General features: G+C 47.1%; 1 protein-coding gene across 9 annotated transcripts in view; it reads right to left on the reverse strand.

The window, feature by feature from the left end:
* Nucleotides 1-19,097, reverse strand: part of Atxn1 (ataxin 1) — a 381,142-nt gene that overhangs the window by 168,157 nt on the left and 193,888 nt on the right. Inside the window, exon 5 of one of the 9 annotated variants that reach the window (XM_078020568.1) lies at nucleotides 13,127-13,191. The exons of the other annotated variants lie outside the window; for them this stretch is intronic. The gene's annotated coding sequence lies outside the window, so the exon portion shown is untranslated. The remainder of the gene's footprint in view (nucleotides 1-13,126; nucleotides 13,192-19,097) is intronic. 9 annotated transcript variants of the gene reach the window in all.

Raw genomic sequence — 19,097 nt, forward strand, 5'->3', positions numbered from 1 at the left:
TCTCCACTTGGAATACGACGAAACTCCCCACTCGAGTCTCTCTTTAAACACCTGCCAGATTAATCTTCTTAAAATGCAGTTTCAATCAACCTATTTTATCTTCAAAAACTCTTGTTACTCATGCCTCAGTGCTTCCTGAATTAAGTCCAGAATTTCCATCCTGGATGGACATCTGAGGCCACAGAGCGCTCCTACTCATCTTCCCAATGCTATCTCCCAATTTTCTCCACCACAGGCAAAGGGGCAGCGCCTTTTTCCCCCCGAAGGTAGTTCTTGCTTTCCAGCATCTGTGCCATTTATCTTATTGGCCCTCAGGGCACCTCCCCATCCCAAAGAGATGCAAACTAAAGCCCAATTCCAAAATCACCTTGTCTGTGGAAATAGTTTCCATTTTTGCAATCAGATGTGACCACCTGTATCTTTAACCCCTAAAATATGTTTTACTGATTGTACATTCTATCATCTTCTGACTTATGCCATAATTATTTATATATATCATTTCAGGCCCCTTTCGAGATCATCCAACTCTTGAGGACACAGAATGTGGTTTCTATCCTTGGCATCACCAAGCACCTAGTTACCTAAAGTGTGGTCCTTGGACCAGCAATGTGTCAGGCCCTACTGCACTCCTGCAGAGTCAAAACCTGCATTTTAACAAGATCCCCAGGGGACCCTATGTACTTGACCAAGCTCCTGGTAGCCTCTTATTGAACACTTGACTAGCTGAGTGATTGGAAAACAAGAGTATCAATGCTTTCACCATGTAAAACTATAATAAAGCTGTTTAAACAGCGGAATGTTCACTTCATCAACCTTCTGGATAAGGAAGACAAAATGTTACCTTGACCAACCATGTATTAGAGAAGGTTTTAATCTCTTTCTAAAGTTTATTTATGGGTGGGAATCAGCAGACGACCTGCTAACTATTGCCAATGGTACCATTCTCTGACCTTATGAATCAGTTGGCTGTGCAAATATTTACACTTAAGTCTTTTGTTGGGGCTGGGCTGCAGCTCAGTGATAGAACACTTGCCTAGCATGTGGGAGGCCCTGGGTTCCATCCTAAGCACCAAGAAGTACAAAAACAAAAGTTTTCTCTCATATTTAGTGAACTTATAAAAGAGGACTTATTATCATCTGATGTGGCCAGAGCACTTCTTTCTTTGTAATAAAGGTTTGTATTCTTTCCTGTGGGGTAAGTAAAGGTGGACTTTAGATGGACACACTTTATGGTAAAGCAGGCGTTTAACCAAGTTAGGGACCAGAAATGGAAGTCATGGGAAGTGCTTCTCAAGAGCACCGTGCTGGCCACTAGAGGGCGCTGAACTTGTGAATAACATGATCCATGAAACAAGAGACATGGAGCGATTGCCTCCATCCCCCTCCCTCTTCGTACATGGTCAGAGAGTTTTTGGGATTCTACCTGAACTCTTTTGAATACTAACACAGTGGAAATTCTGGGGAACAGACCTGAGCTGCAGCATATGGAGGATGGACATACGGACATCTCCTTCAGTGCTCCATGTCCACTATGCACATGTCTACAGCTTTCCACCATCCTTCCTCCCTTAGCACCAACCCTGCAGCCACAGATTTGTGAAACTTCTGAGACCTTCTCTAGAATGCATGCTAAAATTCACGGAAACTCAAACTGATCAGGTGTGCCCCACAAAAAGCATATTTCCCTCAGGAAGCAGGATTAAACAGAAGTCAGGATGGGGAGAACCGAGGATAATGGCCTCTGGATTCCGAGCAGAATCAGCGGGAAGTGACTGATGGTCAATCCCTGGCCACCTCACCCCCTTAGCGGTTGCCTTGGCAACCAGGTGACTTGCCAGGTAGCTTGGTTTCTTTCTGTACCTAAGCTGATAATGGTGAAACTCTGACCTCGCTCCACCCCTGCATTCTTCTTACCCAGCCCCCGAATCTTTGGACACACTCCTGGGTTTAATTACAGGCAGGACGCCCTGAGGCCGCCAGGTGCCAACTGGCAGCAGAACACAGAGGGCCTCCCCCCCCTCAGCCTCCCTGAGAGGAGGAGATCATTAGGACTGGAAGCCAGCTCCTCAGAAATTCTGCCACCAGGGCTGATGGGAAAGGTCTCACACATGGATTTTTGTGCCCAGGGCTCCTTGGAAAGCATCATTGGTTTGAGTGTCCATAAAGAACTCTGGAAGAAGACGCAATCTTCTCTCACGTTACGGAGCTATGGAATCTATCATGATCGCAGAACCAGGGAACAGGTAAATGTGAAAACAGGCACGTTGCCCGGGAGAAAGATGGTACATTTCAAATCACAGATAACTCCTTGCCTTCCTCACCGTTCCTCCCAATTAGGAACCTGGACTCCAAGGACGATGTCGGCGGGCTAGTTTTTCAAACACTAAATGAAAAAGCCTGGCAGTTCCAAGTTCTAAACATTTAAAAGCCACTCTCTTTGAAGATCCAGACCATTTTAGAATGGAAGCCTTTTTTTTTTTTCTTTTCCCTCTCTCTTCCAATATGTCAAAAAGCAAAAAGAAATAGAAAGGGCTAAGCAAAGTAGATAGCTGGCCCTGTGATCTGCTTTCTCAAAGAGCTCTACCCACAGATTTTTCAAACACCAACAGCAATAAACAGTCATTCCTTCCCTCCTGCAAGTCAGGGTGAGAGCCAAAGCCTGCGACAGCAACAGAATATGCAGGCGAAGGAAGACCAGGAGCACGGCTAAGACCCTCTCTCTGTCACCCCCACCATCTAACCAGAAGCAAGTGGTGCTTTCTAGGAATCTGTGCGTAGCTCTGATCACATGTTCTTCTTGCACTTGGGGTTTCCTTCTGACCAAATACTCCGCAGCAATATGTGGTTGGGAGGCCCCTGGGACTCACCATTGAAACAGACAGCTTTGTAAGCAAAATATCTGCACGTGTGTGTTCTTTTAATGCAACCACATCTCAACGGCTCGGGGGTGTCTGGGGCACGCAGAAGCCCCTTCTATGCCAACACAACTCATCTCACCCCTGAATTTTTCAGCTTCTGAGTGGAGAAGACATATTAAATACCGGGAAACATGTTTATCATCGTTAAACGGCAAACATCCTTTCAAACAAAATCTGACAGGGCAGAGACGACTGTTCATGCTAATGGAAAATGATCAAAAGCCCCAAGATTCTTTGGTTAGCTTACTCTGAAGCCTGTTCCTGCTTTAGTTGCTACACAAAGTACATCAAACGGTATTGATGTAACTGGAGATTCGAAATGTTTAACGTCTCTAGTTAAACCGGGAGAAACTACACTTGGATATAGAAAAGGGGGTACAGAACATTAAAAGTCGACTTCCACACCCCCTGTGCAATACAAGACCTAACGACCTAAAATAGCCTACCTGTTTAAAAATACACCTCCTCCAGAAAAGAGAGGGGCCTCCCATCATCTTGCTGTTTAAATGGAAATCGTATGCACAAATCAATCTAATGAATGGTACTGGTTTTAGGGCATGTGACAGAGACTGATATAACCAAGAAAGCCATACATCTTCCACTCCAAGAAGGGTGCATGCCTTGCTGTTTTTGAAGAAGGAACAGAGACTTCATGGAGAGCAGAAGATCAGAATATCAACAAGGGTAGGAATGAGGGTCCAGCCAAGAAGGGCAGCCAGGGCACTGGAGGGTGCGAGATGGGACTTAAGGCTCTCCTGTCCCACTTCCTGAACCTCTGCCCTCGTGCCCAAGGGTTCCCGCTTCACAGATCCACACAGACAGCAAAGAGAAGTGGCATGTTAGGAGTTCACCTCCCTCGTAGCATCTCCCAGCTCTACCTACATGCAGGGCACAGAGATTGGGGGCTGATGACTCTTTTATTCCAGAGAACCCAGAATTCACTCCGATCCCTTCAAGTTAAGGAGCCGCCTTGCCTGTGAGCTGCATCCAACTTTAACTCCTCTCCTTAGACTATCTTCTGCCACTACAGACAGGCATCTATGAGGTCACACGACCAGCCCGCCCCAGAAAGCACACTAGGAAAGCAGTGCGCTCCTCTTCTGTCCCATCAGACGGCATCTTTTCTTCCTCTCAAGTCAAAACTGCTTCCCTTTTGTCAAACCAAAAAGACCCTGTAGGGTGTGAAGTGGCCTCGGAGAACTAAGAGAAAAAAAAAATGTCAACTGGCAAGAATTTTACCAACCGGCAAGAGAAGGCCACTCATTTCCAGAGCCGTGGGGCATTGCTTCTGATGGGGGCGCCCGGGGATGGCAGTGAGCCCTCTTATCAGCAGCTGAGCCCAGCAACCACACTCTGGCTCCACTTTCACGCCCACATTTAAACCACTTTATCTCCACTAGAGGGCCAGGGTGGAGAGGAAATTTCAGCCTGACAGTTTTGCTGCTATTTGAAGATTTGATCTTCAACGTTGGGAGGCAGAGAGCTTGAGGGAAAGACAGAGGAAGAGGTTGGGGTAAGGCACATCTGCTCCAGAGAAGGGATTTCTGCCCCCCCACAAGGGTGTCCCCAGAATCTTCCAGAGAAACCTGAGCTCAGAATGATGCTGTTATTATTTCACAAAATACCACACAGCACCCCTCCACGGCCACACAGGCTCTGGAATCCAGTTTCATCCCACTCCTTCTCTTCCCCTGTTTCCTATATGTTAACAGTCACCCGTGTTGGTCAACTCCTGCTCGGAGGTATCTTCCACACCAGCCCCTTCAGGTAGTTTTCAGTACCTTATGGATCTCCTGATACCTGCAGCAGTCTCCTGGGCAGGGGCCCTGGCTTGGCTTTTCTTCCACCTCATAGGTCAGGACACAGTTGTAAAGCTAATGTGCTATGAATCTCCAGGGACTGCCAACCTCCATCCAGGACCCTCCTGAACAGCCCCACCCCATCCTCTTCAGACAGTGACGGGCAAAGCAGTTCATTGTGCCCTCTACCACCAGGAACAAACTCCACTTCCTAGTCTGAAGATGGGGGGACCTACCTCAGTTCCTCCTACATACTCAGGAATTTTCTGTGAGTGATTGGGCGGAAGCATTTCCCCATACACCAAGCCAGCAATTGATTTTGCCCCAACACTGCTTGGCACCCTCTAACATAACTCAGTTCCAACACAGTCAACCTAGAGAGAGCCTCGTCAGGTGGCAGTTAGCAATGAGAGTGGGATGCACATCGAGGTACAGTTTACTTTAAGTTACCTTTAAAGTTTTCTTTAAGTTACTTTTAGAGTTTTCTTTAAGCTACTTCCAGGGCAGATGAGTAAATAACTGATGGCAGATAACCTGGGGAAAACACTGGTACCCAGACAGAGCAACGGACATGAAAGGAGCGAATTGCCGGACTCACTGGGGAAATGCATCAAGAAAGAAGAATTAATGGGACTAACTCTTGTCAGGGCCCAGAAAGGCCAAGATAAAATTGGGAGCTGTGGTCCCAAGGGTCTCCTTCTCTCTCAGAAGGGGAGATTCTTTAGGAGCGCAGATGCAGTAAGGTCACCTGGAGTTTCATTATTAATTCACTAGAATGGTTTGCAGACCTTTATAAAGGCTACTACCAAGGACGCAGATGAAAAGATGGCACAGGGTAAGGTCTGCCAGAGGGCACGGGGCTTCTCCAGGAGCACCAGCATTAGGGGAACTCCCTGTGTTTGTTCACCTCTCTAGAAGCTGATCTGAAGTCGGTCCTTTCAGGTTTTGATAGATGCTGAATTACGTAGGCATGAGCAATTCATTAATGGCTACTGGTGGTCCACTCAACCTTCAGTCCTATACCAGCCCTGGAGGTTGGTGAGTGGGGCCAAAGTCCTTACCTACTCATCCTGCCTGGTGATCAGTCCTCATCCTGAAGCTACCTAGGAGCTGCCAGCCACCTCTCAGCTCATTGGCAGACAATAGATGCATCGCTTTGGAAGTTCCAAAGGTTGCATGCTGGGAACAACAGACCAAATCTGTGTTTCATGAAATGCGTTAGGGGCTGAGACCATGGGTCCTCCTTGCACTCAGGTTTCTCTGGAGCAAATAACACATAGCAAGAGTTGGTTGGGAGGTCCTCATTGCGTGGTCTGACACATGTGGAAGGATCCCCTACCTCTCTATCCAATATAGTGTCCCCCTTTCTCTCTATGGACTCCCCACTTATTCCACACCTCCAATGGCGGTGCCTTGCTCAGCATGCACGTGGTCCCCTCTGGAATGCCTTCTCTGCTGATCTGGCGCTAGATGTGGCCCACCCACCAGGTCCCCAGAAGGTGAGGCAGCAGGTGCAATTGTGAGTTGGCTTGATGCAGGAAGAACAGGCTGCAGTGAGGGATGGTAGCATGGGAGCATCCTGGACAGGGTCACCTTACCATTTTCCATCCACCATGGCTAACCGATGCTGGCTATGTTGTGATTTTTATTAATGCTCTTTTCATTTTAGTGAATATTTTCGAGCTGGGCCTCATTTTTCCAGGTCTACGCTTCAGAGGCTGCCATGTACCTAACTGCCATGACCCTCTCCGGGTGAGTGGCAGTGCACTCTGCATGGGCTTGCACAATCTTTCAGCCCACACCTATTCCCTGAGCACCTACTGTGTGCGAGGATGCAGCACAGGGTAAGCTGTATGAAAGGCTAGATGCAAGGCTTCGAATGCAGCGGGTGGCAAATGTCCCTTCCGGGCCAAAGCTTTGAAGCATTTGATTGTGGTGCAATCTCCAGTTTCCCTTTCTTCCCCTGTGATCATGAAGGAGGCCTCTAGACGGCTGGATAAGAAGATCAAAGCCGCCTGTATCATGGAGTTATGCACACAGGACAAAAGTCCCGGAGAGACACTGCATTCACAGCAGACGAGGTATGAGAGAGAAATAAACTTCTATTTTGCTAAGCCACTGTGAATTGAGGGTTTATTATTTCTGCCACACACAAAAAAGAAAAAAAAACTTATCCTATCCTAACACAATAGCTTTCATTTTCTCTATTATCACTGTTAGGCAATGAATTGGTGTATAATAATAACTTATGATAGCTCTTATATTTCCTGCCCATTCTTTCTTTTAATTTCTTTTTTTAATTTAAATTTTTATTTTTGGTGTTGTGGATTGAACCCAGGGGCGCTTAATCACTGAACCACATCCCCAGCCCTTTTTAATTTTTATTTAGAGTCAGGGTCTCGCTAAGTCACTGAGGCTGGCTTTGAACTTGTGATCCTCCTGCCTCGGCCTCCCAAGTTACTGGGATTACAGATGTGCACCACTGCCCTTGGCCTATTTCTTTTAATTTCTTAATGTTACCTGCTTCTCCAAGACAGTAACCTTGACTTTGACTTTCCTCTTCAACTCTCCATCTCATTTCCTTCTTTCCTCTAAATTCTCCCCAAATTCAGTAGCGAGCCTTGTTTGTAGTGACTGTTTAGCTCATAGCTAATGAATTGATATTTTCCCCCTAGGAAATCATTTCCAACATATAGAGGTTTACTTATTTTCATAACCCAAACACTAATACGTAGGTATGGGTTTGAAGAATTCAGCACAATGGCTACAATCAGGATTAATCATAGGCCGGCTTTGGGATCATGTCTGTCTTATATATGTTGATCCCAATGTCTTTGGGCCTATTTAATGTTTTGGTCTGAGCTGCTAGGGTTTTCATTCAATCATTTGCTCATTCACACAGTTGGTCTCTCAGAGAGTAAAAGCTAGGGCATCAAACCAGCGGTGAGACCATGGGCCACTTCATGTCTTTATGTCTCCAGTTTCCCTGCCTGTAAAATGAGACTTCCAACTGTATCTTTCAGAGTCGTCATGAGAATTACACAAATTAATATATGGAAGATACTAGAAAGGTACTTTATATATGGAGATCCAGCAGGACTTGGCACATTGTAAGTGACAAGAATCTAGCATTATTCTTAAGCATCTACCATATGGCAGATATTAGAGAACCAAGAATGAAGAACAGGTTGCTCAATTCCCAAAGAGTTTATAGCCTAGTAAGCGTGATACGTGTGTAAACCAGTGAGTGAACTGAAATGTTCCAGAGCGACAGAAGTAGACAGAATGTATAACTGCAGGCTGGGGCTGTAGCTCAGTGGCAGAGCGCTTGCATAGCATGTGTGAGGCCCGGGGCTTGATCCTCAGCACCACATAAAAAATAAGCAAATAAAATAAAGGCATTCTGTCCGTCTACAATTACAAAAAACAAGAATATATAATTTCATATACACATAAATCCACACCCACATCTACACACTCACAAGGGCATACTCATGTGTACATGCAACTAACAGTAACTTGCGATGATACCAAGAAGTGCTCCTTGCACCTGGAGGTCAGCGAGAGCTGACCCAGTCTTACAACAGGTAGAGGTGCTTGCCAGGTGAGTCAGGGCACAAGAGAGGTCCAGGCAATTAAGGAGCCGAAGCATCAAACAGCACGTATCCGTTTATTCATTCAACAAATATGTATCCAACGCCTCCTCTGTGCTTGGCACGGTTTTAAACACCTGGGTGCAGTGGTAAATGAGAATGACGAGGCTTCCACTCTCACTGAGCTCACCCTGTGATGAGGGAGATGAACACTTAGCCAGTAGGTGGACACATAGACCCAAGAACTATGAAGGAAACAGGGTGGGCAAGATGGTGAGAGCGAGCTGGAAGGTTCTGGTGGACGGGGCACAGAGGGCAGAGACAGGGCAGGAACACCACACTGCACCCCTGTCTTCTAAGGGGAAGGTTTTCCTAAACCCTCCTGCTTCTTGCTCTGCTCTTGCTCTTGCAGGTGTGAAGTGGTTGGGGGCTAAAGCCCAAATGGCCCACGCCTCCCCCTGGTAGAGGTAAGTGACTCTACTGGGTAGAGTTACAAAGAACATGGCCTCCTTCTCCTTCCTTCTTCACACAGTCAGAGCCCAGGACTCGGGATTTTCCTGGATACCTGAGGCTTTGGGAGGTGGCTCACTCCTTTGGCTCTCAACCTTGCTATAGCTTGGACCAGTCACATAGGGACATCTTGGCTTCCACCTATCTGGTGACTTCTGCCTTATTTCTCAATTGGCACAGAACTTGGGAAGGGAAGAGAACTCTTTTAAGATAAAAGTTTTTATAAGATTAAAAACCTTTCCTCCCCCAACAGACCTCAAAACTAAATTAGGAATCACTATCCGAATCTATCAAACCTGTCACCTTAATGAAAACTCCTTCAAATCTCTTCCTTAATAGCTCGGAAGGCACTGCTAGGCTGAGAGTCTGGCTCCCAAGGCAAAGTCGCTGACAGCAAACACTGGGGTGGGGGTGGGGGGGAAAGGACCATCTCAGTCCAGCGCAAAATTCGATGGTGGTTCGTGGTCGGTGGCCACAAAGAGGAAGATGCGGAAATGTCAAGCTCAGATAGTCTTACCACGTGACTTTCTATCTACACTAGAAAAACATGCTCGAGAAAGAATTTCTTGAATCCATCTTTTCCACTTGCGTCACGATTTCCTTGGGAGATGGAGTGAGAATAGGACATTATCGAGAACAGATAGTATGGCAGGATTGCTCTCCACGGGGCTCAGTTCTGAGCATGAGAGAATTTACAAAAAGATGTAAAAGAAGATAACAGGGTTCCTGATAGCCAAGGGCTTCCCCCTTCTACTTATTAAAGCTTCTCAGAGAGCAACATGGTACAGAAGAGTCTATACGGGACGAGAGTCCAATGGATGGCCAAGATTTTTTCCAATGTTTCCAGAGTACAGGGGAAAAGACATCCGTTGAAATAAGAGCACCTACAACGGTTTCACGAAGCACTTGGTGGGTGGAAAGCACAGACCCGTGTTAAAGCTCCAAGCCCACACCAGCGGGAAACTGCAGTTAGCAACTCTATCTGCTAGAAACTCCTGGGAAAAAAGAAATGGGCACTGTGTTCCTCTGTGCAGCCCTTCTGTACCTGGCTGTATACCTTAGGTTAGTCTATGTCCGAGTCCCTGAAGCCTGCAGCCTATGAGATGAGCACTCTGCCTCCTGGGTCAAGGCCCACCTTCCAGCCAGGAGCTGCTGACCGCAGCTCACAGGAAATGCTCTCCCTGCTAGGGGGACAGGCAAAGCACAGTCTCCCACCTACTTGTGATTGCAAAGGCAGGGAGACCTGCAGCACTCACACGGCACTGCCTTCTCCCTCCTCAAGCTGCAAGCTGGCTGGGGACCGAGGGAAGTGTTAATAGCAGGGATAGATAGCAAGGAAGACAAAGTGCACATTCCCTGAACTATCCCAGGCCCTGCGAGGGGAAAGGCACAGGAGGATAAGCTGGAAAATGAAAGGGTACCGGGGCTGTGCTCGTCCTGCTCAGGATACACGGGTTGCCACTGGCATTCTATTTCTTCTCACTGCACAGACATGTTGCTATGGAACCAATACATGCCATTGCCACTTGGCCTCTAGCAAATAAAACCGCAGCGTTGGCAAGAGCCTTCCGCTCACTTCCCCTTAAAGGGATACCATTGATGGTGAGCGCGGTTGGAGCTCAGAAACAAGAGCGGCATTGTTCCTAGGACACAGCCCCACGGCACGCCAGGCAACAGAACCCAGTGACTCACATTTTACAAGGTATAGATGCATGTGGGGACCAGCCTCTGAGCTTCTTTTTAGGGAAAAACAACTCAGGGCTTCAGTTCATGTTTAGTTTCCCCTTGTTTGGCAAAAAGCAAATGCTCTGTAATATTTTCAGTTATAGTTTGATGCTGCCTGAGTATCAACAGCAAACTACTCATGACCCCAGTAAGATAGCAAAGCTGCCCCAAGTGGTCCCTGTGAGTCCCGTAGGTCCTTCTCTTGTCCCCTCACCATGTCCTGCTTCAGGCTCCCCTCTACCCCTTCATTCTTTACCAATAGATCAGTGTGACCTGGGCGAGGAGTGTGGCATCCCCTCTGTCTTCTGGCCCTGATCTTACCTGCCCCTCACTTCTCATTCACCTAGTGATTCTAGAGGGCTGTCTAGGTTCTCCTGAGAGCAGCAGATCCCACTGTCCCCTCTTATGCCATGCTCCACTCTAGGGATACATCTTTTGGGCTTTTCTTGGACAGAAGGGGAAATGGAAGCCCTCAAATGTGCAATTCTAACAAAAGCCCATTCTTGTGGCTGCAGCAACTGAAACAGAAGAGATCAATATGGGGGTGATAAGCAGGTGAGCCCTCAGTGAGTCCCATGCTCTAAATTCCATTTGGCACATTGGGACATTGGTGGAGACCAGGTTATCTCTGTATGTGGACGAGGAGACACATGAAGTTCCATAATTATGACTCCAGTTAGTGCAGAAGAAAGGCCCATGTTTGTAAAGAAAGCGATGAAGCCAACAAATGTGATAAAATAATGGACATGGGCTCCTAATACTAGGTTTGGATCAATTCTTTGGTGAGATGAAATGTCTTGCAAATAGGTGCACATTGCGCACCGACTTAAACGGCCAGATTCAGAGCCAGATCTGGCCCAGGATTCCTGGAAAGCACGTTTCCCAGGTCCAACTGGAGAATCACATCCTGACACTTTTCCATTTCAATGCGTGTGTGGGCTCTTGTGTCAAAACCAACATGACTTTCTTTCTTTTCTTAAGGAAGAAACGTTTATCATTGACTGCAGGCCAAATTTGTACCACGCTATAACAACCCCACTATCCATTATTCTGCAGCTATCGACAACCCCGAGTAGTGGTGCACAGGACAGCAGCTGGCCCACACACACCTACAGCTGTACCCTGGCCCTCAGCTCAGGACAATGTGGTGTTGCAAATGCGGTCCTGTGGACAGGATGCAAAGGAAAGTATTCCCGCTCCGATGAGGTCTATAACAGACGTGTTCTAGGTGCACTCGCTCTGCCCTTCCCTCTTGGTAGTAGGGAGACAGGATTACTAGGAAGTCAAACAGTGAAACAGCACCACTCCTGTTATGGTTTAGATGTGAGGTGTCCCCCAAAAGCTCATGTGTGTGAGACAATGCAAGAAAGTACGGCAGCGAAATGATTGGGTTATGAGAGCCTTAGCCTCATCAGTGTGTTAGTCACTGATACGGATTGACTGGGTGATAAGCAGTGAGCCCTCAGTGAGTCACCATGTTCTCAATTCCATTCAGCACATCAGGACATTGGGGGAAACCAGGCTATCTCTGCATGTGGACAAGGAGACACATGAAGGTCCATAATTATGACATAATTATAACTGTAGGCAGGTAGGTGTGGCTGGAGGAGGTGGGTCACTGGGAGCGTGCCTGTGGGGTTTATAAGCTGTCCCTGGTGAATAGGGCTTTCTTGGCTTCCTGATGTCCATGTCCTGAGCTGCTGTCCTCTACTTACCCTTCCGCCATGATGCACTGTCTCCCCCGGGCCCAGAGCAATGGAGTCAGCCATCCATGGACTGAGACCCCTGAAACTGTGAGCCCCCAATACACTTCTCCTCCTCCCCACTGTTCTTGTCAGATCTTTTGGTCCTTTGGTCACAGTGGACAAAAAGGTTGACTAAAACAACTCCTGACCTTTGCCTTAGGGCAACAGAATGTTATCATGAGTTTATTGGTACTACGTTAAGTGGAACTACCCACGTAAATCCATGTCCTCAGAAGGAAACCGTGGATTCAACAACGGACTGAAGACCCTGCGGATCCGCAGCCTGAAGTCAACGCCTCTCTCCTAGTCGGACTCAGCTACTGTTTGCAAAGCCATGAACAAGTGACTGGACGCTCTCTGGCCCGCGGAGGCCTCTTCTGTACACAGGGCCTCTGCCAGATGACCCTGAGTTCCCATCTACTTGCTCACGTCCTATTCTTTGTTACAGTATTTATGCGACAGCTCAGTCCTCTGAACACAAAGGACAGTTCCTCCTGCCCCGCCCCCTCCGCTCATGGCCATATCTCTGCACCACTATGAAGGAGAGACCCTTCGTCCCTGTGAGCCAGACAAGGTAACAGCAACCACACTGATGACGCATCAGGGGCAAAGCATGGCGACAGCAAAACAAAGTTGCATGTACAGGGGAAACCGCCCTTTCTAAGGGCTCCATGATAAGAAGAGGGGAACAGAGAGTCCATCTCGGTTCCCAGCTGGAGAAAACTTCTGGGAAAAGGATTGCTATCAAACACTTCTCCTTGGGGCCTGGCAGCATTGGGTAAAAATTTGTTGTGAGTCAAAAAAAAAGACTATGGTCGATTTACAGGATCACTCACCCTATGGAAACAGCAGGTTGGTTTCTTTTCACCAAGGTATATTTTGGTCTAGTTTCTTTGGAAAACTGGAAGAGAAAAAAAGGATTTAAGACAACGATATTTAGTCCATTTGCTAAGTTGGTGCAGGCCAACAGACAGAGCACAAGAAATTCTAGCACCCAGTACTGTGGCACTCGCTAGGTACGCAGTGAACCTCTGGTGTATGTTTGCTTGGCTAACTGTGTCAATCTTAAGACAGAGCTTTCAATCAGTGGATGTGCCGAAGACAATCATGTGCATGATTCATTTACCACAGGGTGTGTGACCTTTTATCCCAAGGAGTGCATTTTGTGGTGCCCGGGAAATAATCTTTTCAAATGTCTGGTCCTGTGTGCTGACTGAGGAGGTCTTAATAAAGAACCAGAGGACCCCACTTGTTACACTTTGCTCTTCCCCCCAGTGGCATGCCCATAAGTCCACTCCCCATGACGATCTGGAATTAGGATCCTATGGGAACGTGGAGTTGGCAGAGGTCACGTATGAGCCCAAATGACTTGCCCTGGGAGGCAGCCACGGTGTCTGGGAGACTGACCGGCCAAACCATGTGTCGGAAAGAACTGACACGTTGTTCATGTCAGATGGAGGAGGCTGAAAGACGGGCAGGTAAGGACTGAGACCCAAGGCTGTCCCAGCCACGCCACACGAGGGACGCGGCTCAAGAGTCCAGGTTGAAAGGTTTCCAGAGACTGCTGTGAAGACACCTCTGCAGGCTGGGGGGCTAGGAGGGAGGTGAAGCTGCCCTGCTCCCGAGGTTCCCCCGTGGGATCACAGGACCCCACAGCCTCTGCGCCTGCTGTTCCCCCCACCTGCCTTTTTCCCAAGAGGAAGAAGAGGGCGCAGCCATGAAGGTAGCATGCAGAGTGACCTCCTCAGGTGTCCCACTGGCCTGGAGGCTGAGTCTCAGACTCAGTTCCTCAGAACCTGAAAGACACGTCTCAAAGTGCCAGGGAGAAGTGCCAGTGTGCAGGCAACCCCCACGGTCCTGGGTTGAAACCATCTTTTAACCTAATAAATCCATCCACATCATAATCTTTAGGGACCACAAGAGTATTACTGTGAAAGAACGAACCAATAAATATTTATTGGTTGAGTTTACAGAATCTATAAAATACCCATATTTATGGGAAATGACTGCCCACTCCGGCAGCATGTTGTTCTCTTTTTTTTTTTCCCTACATTTTCTTCAAGATTAAAAAGAAAAAAAAAAAAGGAAGATTGCCTATATATAATAAGTCTTAACAGCCAAAAATTGTTTTGGTTTGAGTGGGAGTACCTTAAAAGAATACAAGCCAACATATATAGCACAGGGAGTAGAATTAAAAACACAGCACTCAGTGGGCATCCAAGATATTGAAAAGGGACAGGATTTAAAGATCAGAGATAACAGTAGAAGCCCACGCCAAGTAGGAAATCTGAGGTCTCAAGCTGATCAAGCATTCCTGTTTCCACCCCACTCACAGAGGAGTTACCTGAGGATACACACACAGAAGGGCAAGCTGAACATTCTAGAGGGGTCAGTGGCCCCGGACATTAAATCACATTATTTGAAGTTCAAAACCTAAAAAAAAAAAATTACCATACATAGAAGATATAAAAAGTTGGAATGTTTGTGCAATGTCAGTATTTCTAGGTGAATTTCCTTCTCAAAGGGAACAGCAGGTTGAGTATAGGCACAGGGGATGGGGTTTGCATGAGTCGCGGAATGTCCGTGCCCTCAGTTAAGAAAATGGGCTGCAACTCCATCGGTGATCAGTGGCATTTCAGGAAAGCCACCACTTTGGAGGGAGGCTGTGGGAGGGAGTGTGTCCCCACAGCTGTCAGAGGATAGGGACACAATTCCTCCTCCACCTAAGGACACAGTAAACCTTTCCTGGGGATCCCCACGCTGTTCCTGCCACAGGCAGGAGGGGGAGGGCTGGCAGGGAACAGCAGCTGGAGCAAGCCAAGGACACACAGAGGCAGCGGGAAATACCAAGTCAGATACCCACTGGGAAATCCCAGCGGCCACCAGGAGAGAACGTCTGATTTGTGAAGCCAGAAGCCCTAGGAAATGGCAGGTGACATGCTCCCTTACAACCAGTGTTCCCTAGGGAAGGAAACTTGGTGTTTCCTCCCTGGCCCGGCTTATGCAACTTTGAGCGGGAGCAACAATTTGTGGAGGGCTCATTCTGTTTGTTTTGAGCACGTGAAGAAGGATCAACTTTAGGAGAAAGGACAAAAGACCTTACATTCTAGCCCTGTACAGAGTCAGACAGAGCCTCTTTCTGGCAACTCATAACCAGAGACTCACTCTATCATGGAATACAATCTGAGCTGTTTTTCAACAAAATCTCTTTGGATCACACAATCCAGGAGCCAGAGAGATGTCTCTCGATCAAACAGGAAGCATAGAGGGACGGAGTTTTTGCTTTGCCAATTCTCTTGTGGTCGCTGCTTTCTCCAGGAGTAAGCAGCAGAGAGTCGGTCTATGTCGTGTGCTATACAGTATCCCTTTTATGCAGTCAAAGCTAAAGCGTACACACCCTTAAATTTGCTTTCAAAGGTGCACATGGTACACATAAGCTTTCAAGGTTGGCAAGGGACAGCCCATGACACTCCTGCAGGGCAGGCCTACCCATGAAGAGCTGGAGTTTAGATTCTGACAGCTCCACCCAATTATGTGTCTCTGGTAAATACAGCATATCCAGGAAAATGGTGCTGACACTACCTGTCCCACGGTCATGTGTGTTTGCAGATTACTGACTTTTGGAAATTTTCTCTTGACATCTGCTATCGTATGGATCTGGAAATGCCCCAAAGAGGTGGTCTTAGGTCATTGAGCATGTGCCCTTGGAGGGGCCTATGGGACCCTGGCCCTTTCTTCTTTTGTTCCCTGGCCATGAGATGAGCACTTCTGCACCACCATGCACTCCTGCCAGGAAGGGCTGCCTTGCCACAGGCCCAAAACCTAATGGGTAAAGAGATCATGGACTGGAAATTCCAAAACTGTGAGCCAGAATAAACCTTTTCTCTTTTTAAGTTAGTCGTTTCAGGTGTTTTTTACAGTGACGGCAACCTGACTGATGCACTATTGTTATATCCTCTTGATGAGGCTTCGGATCTCTTAATGACTACCCCTTACTGAATGCTGATTTCTGCCGACAAATTTTTATCCATTATCTCCAATTCTAACAGAGCCTCTGTAAAACAGGTTCTATTAGCCCCATTGTATAGAGGGGTGGCTCAAGGAAAGTGCCCCATCCATGTCACATGAGCAGCAAGGGACTGGGGCCGTCAGGGTCATGGCCAAAGAGATGAGCTCCCCAGCAACATGCTCACGGGTTTCCGCTGCCAAGCCTCCAGGCATTCTGTAAAACACACAGAAAGCAAGCACCTGCTCTCACTCAATAGGCAGGTATATTCCTTTCTCAGGTAATTTGGGGGACAGGGCGGAGCCAGTGGGGATTCTAGAACCACAGCCACCCACGGCTCTCAGGGGAGAGTCGGGGTTAGCTCCCCAGCGGTTGCCAGGCAAGCACTCTTCAGGCAGAACTGCAGCCCCAAAGTGCTGACGGTCGCAGCAACAGGAGATGCAGCCTTGGCACGCGGGTCTGACAATTACTTTGCAGCATTCTGATTATGAGCCACAAGCATGCAATCAGCGGCAGAGACGATCTCAAACCATCCCCATCAGCATTTCACTTCAGCTACCAGAGTGCGGAGGACTGAACACAATCCCATCTGACCTAAACGCAACGTTAATAACCCGAACACAAAGAATGGGCAGGAATGTAAAAAGGCACCCGACCACGAGCCTCACTGGGGGCCACGGGTTGTAACAGATGAATTCTATGTTGCTGAACTTTTTTCTTTTATTACCTAGGAGTAAGTAAATATTACTTATGTGTTTCTCATCTCATAGATGTGTCTACAGCACAAGGAATTTACAATAAGTAAGCGCACAAGCTCCCTGGACTGAGGTACACACATCTACAAGGAGCCCTTTCCATACTCCGGGGCAAATTTTGTGGGTCCTCATCTCCCCCGCTAACTGGTGCCCCAGCATTGGTAGCATAGGTTTTATATGGTTTATCTCTACATTCAAGATATGCAGAAGCAGATGGATTTTCATGGGATCAGAAGAGGCAAGCGCACTAAGGCTAAGTCCATGGCTAACCTCCAGCTGGTCACCTACCTGTCTCAGGGCAATATCCGAATTCCCAAACTTGTCTACAATTGAAAAGAGGATTGTAATTATATACCATGAAATTGAGCAGAGATCTGCTCTGAGGGAATACAAGCATATAAAAATAAAAATAAGGAACAATTGGTCTCATATTGACCGAAGAAAATCACTTTCAAAGGGCTTTTGGTAGAGCTGTTTTTAACATTATAGCCTGTATTTTAAGTGGGAGAGAGAATTGTGGAAGCTTTTTTTTTTTTTTTTTTCCAGGAAAGTAATTAAAAACCACTATAGGCTGTAAAACCAGCTCTGGAAGAGAAATGCCAATCATTATATTGCAGAAAAATGAAAAAAAAAATAAAAGAATGAGAGTTCAACTTGCCTTCTCTGCTGGGGAATGGCTACAAAGTTAACACGTCCTATTGGTATACAAAGTTGGAGTTCAGCCGATATTTGACAACAGTGTATCTTACAAATATCTGGGCGTGTTAGCTTTCTAAGTGACCAAGGGCAGTCAGCAGCCAAGGCCACTTTAGACAGGGAGTCTTCAGCATGGTCTTTAAGTGTCTACAACAGCCATGGCTTGGGGAACTTGTTCCGTGAAAAGACAGGTAGCAAACGTTCTAGGTTTTGTGAGCCAGAGTATCTGCCCCAGCGACTGAATCGGCCACTGTAGATCAGAAGCAGCTACAGGAGATGATGCCCGTCCAACTGGTCATGGTGGTGTGCCAATAAAACTTCATTTACAAAAACAGGCAGGGATGGGATGGGGTCCACTGTCTAGAGTTGGTCAACCCCTGGTGGAGAAGATCTCACACCGGGGAGAAAAAAGATGGACTCTCAGCACCCTCCCTTCCCCCAGTGGAGGTCACAGTTTTACTGAGTGAAAAGTCAGATGACAACATCACAGTATCCCACAGCAGCCCGCGGCTCAGCCCTGCGGCATCCACCAGTGAACTTTTCCTTTAATAAGCAGACATGGCGAACTCCTAGGATGCCAGGCGGAGGCTTCCTGAGCAGGGAGCCACTGTGTGTTCGTCTCTGCATTACATCACACATGTGCAGAGGCAGCAGGCTGACCCAGAGAGCTCCAGGTAAGTGCCCAGCAGCATCCTGAAGTAGGGTATCACCTAGGAGAGTAAGAACACGTCCAAGAACAAAGCACAGACAACCCAACTTACAAACCACGCAGTGGATTAGAATCAAGGTTTCTTCACCAAAGACTTATAAACAGCCAATGAGCACACAGAAAGATGCTCCATATCACCAGTCATCAGGCAAATGCAAATAGACACTCCCATGAGATACCACATCTGTTAGGTGGACTCATAACAAACAAACAAACAAACAAAAAACAAAAAGTGTTGTTGATGAGGATGTGGAGAAATTGGAACTTGTGTGCATTGCAGGTAGAAATGCAAAATGGTACTCATGCTGTGGAAAATACCACAACAGTCCTTCAAATAAAATTACACAATTACCAGATGATTTAGGAATTCCACTTCTGGATATATATCCTCAAAATCACTGCAAACAGGGACTTGAGTTATTTTAATGACACATTCACAATAACCAAACCATAGAAGCAAGTCTCTCCACAGAGGGATAAAAGAAATGTGATATATACATACAATGGAATATTACTCTTTCTGTCTTAAAGAAGGAAAGTCTAACACAGGCTACAACATGGATGGACCTCGGGCACATTTCTCTAAGTGAAATAAGCCAGTCAAAAATAGACACGAGGTACTTAGAATGGTCAGATTCATG

Source organism: Ictidomys tridecemlineatus, chromosome 8 (genome assembly GCF_052094955.1).
Source record: "Ictidomys tridecemlineatus isolate mIctTri1 chromosome 8, mIctTri1.hap1, whole genome shotgun sequence".
Classification (NCBI taxonomy): domain Eukaryota; kingdom Metazoa; phylum Chordata; class Mammalia; order Rodentia; family Sciuridae; genus Ictidomys; species Ictidomys tridecemlineatus.